The sequence below is a fragment of the Euphorbia lathyris genome, chromosome 4 (assembly GCF_963576675.1).
Source record: "Euphorbia lathyris chromosome 4, ddEupLath1.1, whole genome shotgun sequence".
Classification (NCBI taxonomy): Eukaryota; Viridiplantae; Streptophyta; class Magnoliopsida; order Malpighiales; family Euphorbiaceae; genus Euphorbia; species Euphorbia lathyris.
Window position 1 is genome coordinate 76,451,993 of NC_088913.1, and position 4,235 is coordinate 76,456,227.

A 4,235-nucleotide genomic window follows, 5' to 3' on the forward strand; every position below is an offset into this window, starting at 1 on the left:
AATATTAATTTATGTAAAATTGATCTTTAATATCAATATTATAAGTAAAATTACACTATTTTAAATATTAGGGTAAAATTGCTCATTGCTGTCAGATACGGATATTTTTGAACCATATCCCTAAATAATATATGTAACTAAATATTGATATTAATTTATTTTCTTATAGGTTTTTAGCGTTAATCACGTTTCCTTTGAATCTCTACCCACTTCTCAGGAGGGCGGCGATCTGAACGTTTTTGCCACCGTCTCCACCATTTGGTTTGTCCACCGCCACTTTCATTCTCTCTTCTCTGTTCTCGATCAAATTACACTACCCCCTCTCTCTCGTGAAGCTGTGTGATTTCTGTTTCCTGAGAAGGGAATGGTGGTGACGATAAACGAAATGGCGAGACAGAGAAGGTTTATATCGCATCACCAGAATCACAATCCCCATCAAAACCAGCACCAAAATACGTGCGTCGACGACCACCGTGCAATGGCTTAAAAAACCCCTCATGAATTATTTAGAAATTATGAGTAATTTAGTAATTTTGCTTTTCGTTTTCTATGTATAGTTTGGGTTAAACCTGGAACTCTCAGGGTTTGTTTTGGGAGGAAGGTTTTTGCTCGGATGCTCCTCTTTGTTCATTCGGCTACCGATTAGAAGTTTCCAGGTAAGTTTTCTTTTCAGTAATTTAAGTCCATTTGATTCCATTCTGCTTGTTGTTTATTGCTTTGATTCTGTTTTGATTTTGCTTGTGTTCTGGTTTGTTTCTTTTTCCAGTGATTTTGGTTTGGTTGCTAGGGGTTTGATTATAGTCCTTTAATTATGGGTAGTTTTGATTCTGGTCCTTGTAGTCCTACGAATGAATTTCTGAAAGTAATTTAATGTTAATTTAATGATGTAAGTTTCAAGCAGGTTGTCAATTGCATGAGTCAGGAGAAAGGAAAAGCAGAGACTGCATGCATATATGCTAGCAAAGATGAATAATGTGTATAGGATTTAAATCATTCCACAGGAAATTGTTTATTTCTAAAATATTATTGTATTCTTTTAGATAGTTAAAATCATGATCATCTTGCCTATCCTTTTACACGTTAACTAATTCTTTCTATGTATGCCCTTTGATACAATTTCTCCCACTTTTGAATTTGAAGATATAATTATAAGATTGAATGTTTGAGGAGCCAAACCGATCTAGATTGATATGCTTAGGCACCTTTTAAGTGGCCCCTCTTACATTTTTTTTTTGCATAGCATATCTAATAAGTAATTTGCAAGATATTTGTATTTCATGTCTGTTGATTTGATGAATCCTATCAAGTAATCTGCTATGCTGATTTAATGCAGTTCCCCAGCTTACCACTTTACTTCTCCAAGAAGTTCTCCAAGCAGGTCCACGCCTCAAACTAGTCCATCAAGTTATACTTTCACATCTATTTTGAAATCTTGTGCTAATGGGTTAACCTCATCACCTTCATCATCGCTTGGAAAAGTGATAGACAAACATGAAGCTTTATGATTTCTACATATTTTGGTATTATCATTTAAGATTCATGCTTACATAGTTTCATGAAAAACCCCTAATAATAAAAATATATTACAATTTTTTATCAGGTGGGAATCCTAATTTCCCTTAAGCCGGAATTTTTTCTATTCTCCACCTTTTTTATTTTGGTTTGCTTATATCCCTAGTTTCCCTCTCTTTCACTCTTGTCCTGAATTGTAATCTAGCCCTCACCCCTTCCTCTTTCTCTCACTACTCCCCCGCTAAGAATTCCATACGAATGAATTTCTGAAAGTAATTCAATGATGTAAGTTTCAATCAAACTTTTTCTCACTTATATCAGAAAGAAGAAAAAACTCAACTTCCAGAAGTGGATGCAAGAGATTGTATTTCTATGGCAACGGAAGATACAAGGACCTCTCGTGCTAGGAACATGCATTAAAGGTATCTTTGAATTTCTTTATTTTTCCATTTATGTTTATTTTAATATGAAATTTCTTTATTTCTACCTAATATCTACCCTCTTGAGTATAGGAACTCTATGAGCATCACGCACAATTTGTCCATTTCTTATTGATATTTACATACAAAATGTTATAGTAAAATTTTACATTAATATCTGGGTTTTTTTACAATTGACGATGCAAATCAAATAGAAATTCGTAATTGATTTGGACTGGATGTGAAGAAGCTATAGGAATTGAATTTTACTTGATTATCTGCTTTAGATTTTTTTTATCAGCAATTATGTAGATCTAGTCAAGTTATTGCTCTTATTGATGAATTCACAAGCAGAGTTTATCAAGAGAGCTCAATTTTGTGCATGTTGTTCTTAGCTAATCTTGTTATTGTGTCATCTGAGAATGCCCAAAATAGAGATGCGATACTTATTGTTTAAAAATTAAAGGCAAAGTGTCATAATTTCTAGATTCTTTAGCTTCAATCAAGTATATATTAGCTTTACTCAAGTCTAAATGATTTTTTCCTTATTGGTTTATGATCAAATGTCTGTCGGGTTTTGGGTTCTTTTAATGGGATTCTTAGCTATCCATACTTGTAGTTTATATATGTAAGTGTCTAGATTTTTATGATAATATCCATGACTGCCACTAAGGCTAATATTTGATTTAATTTAATATTGTGAGCTATGTTGATTTTTATGTTTCCAGAATGTGTATTAAGAATTGAATCTTTTGCAATAGCAGGTTGGTGTATTTTTGCTCTAATCATATATTCATAGTGAGATTCAAGAAAGGGAGTAACATGGAGGTACTTAGCAAAAAGATCTCAAGTGACCCCGTGTTTGAGCTGAAGTGATTTTTCAGAACGAGCACATATATAGAGTCAAGTATAATCACTTACCAAACAGTGCAAAGCTAACGGTGGAGAATGTCCCTAGAAAGACAGTTAGACCAAAGTTGTCACAAAATTATTTGTTTTAATGTCAGATTGTAATGTCACAATATATATTTAATATATGACTATTAAGAATTTTGTTATTATAAAATAATATTACATGACGATCCTTATCATTAATTTAGTATCTTTTATGATAATATAATTATCGCTTGTTAATGAAATTTTAAAGCGGCACTATCTTGACAGTTATAATGTTAAAATTCTGCAATTCCGGTTTGATATAGATATTTGTCACCTTAAACTATATATTTGTTAACAGAATATGAATTTCGTCACTATAATATTTTTGTTTCATGATAAATTTTAATCTTAAATGACAAAAATTGTGATAGTTAGAGTGTCACTTAAACTATGTAAAATTTCAAAACTTATATTTATTTGTCACTTTAGCTGTGTTTTAAGTTGACAAAATTTGAATTCCGTCATTTAAATGTTCACTATTCATGACGAAATTAAGTTTTACATGACAAAATATTGATAATAATAATGACAAAATAAGTGTCACTAAAACAAAACACAATAATGACACATGATCTTTTTCGTCATATAAAAGTAAATGATTCATGACGAAATGAAAATTCATCATATATACATAATACCACGCTCCTACTGTGACGTTCGGTGTAACAACAAATTTTCGTCACCTATTGTGTATTGTGACGAAAAATCATGTTTTCGTGACAATTTTTGTGCGTCATAAAAGACCAAATTTCTTGTAGTGGGTTTTGCCACCGGTATGTGTCCAGGTTCAGCGGGCCACATACTGCTGTTGATTGCCATTTCCTCTAAAAGTTCTCTTGCTTGGGCTGATGTCTTCTTCATAAATAACCCTCCCGACATAGCATCTAATGAACCTCTAGTTGTAGGATTTAATCCATTATAAAATGTCTGCATTGAAAGTGCATCGGGCAATTGGTGGTGTGGGAATAAACGTTGAAGTTCTTTAAAACGTTCCCAAGCCTCATAAAGAGTTTCATTGTCAGTTTGTTAAAAAGATGTTAACTCTTTTATAACTATTGCGGTTTTTGCTAAAGGAAAATATTTTGATAAAAACGCTTGGGCTAATTATTCCCAAGTTGCAAATGTTGCGCCTGGCATAGAAGTTAACCATTCTTTGCCTCTATCCTTCAAAGTGAAAGGAAAGAGTCGAAGTTTGATTGCTTCGGCAGTCACATCTGGTATCTTAAAAGTGTCACAAATTTCAAGGAAATTTGTCAAATGGGTGTTAGGATTTTCGTTAGGTAACCCATAAAACGTTACATTATTTTGCAACATATTAAGCAAAGCGGGCTTAATTTCAAATTGGTTTGCGGTTATTCTGGGTCT

At 32.6% G+C, this 4,235-nt stretch overlaps 1 non-coding gene across 1 annotated transcript; it reads left to right on the forward strand.

The window, feature by feature from the left end:
* The first annotated feature begins 3,819 nt into the window (after positions 1-3,819).
* LOC136228273 (small nucleolar RNA R71) lies at positions 3,820-3,924 on the forward strand. The gene has a single exon (XR_010688601.1). It is a non-coding gene; the product is annotated as a small nucleolar RNA R71 (small nucleolar RNA).
* Positions 3,925-4,235: the final 311 nt, after the last annotated feature.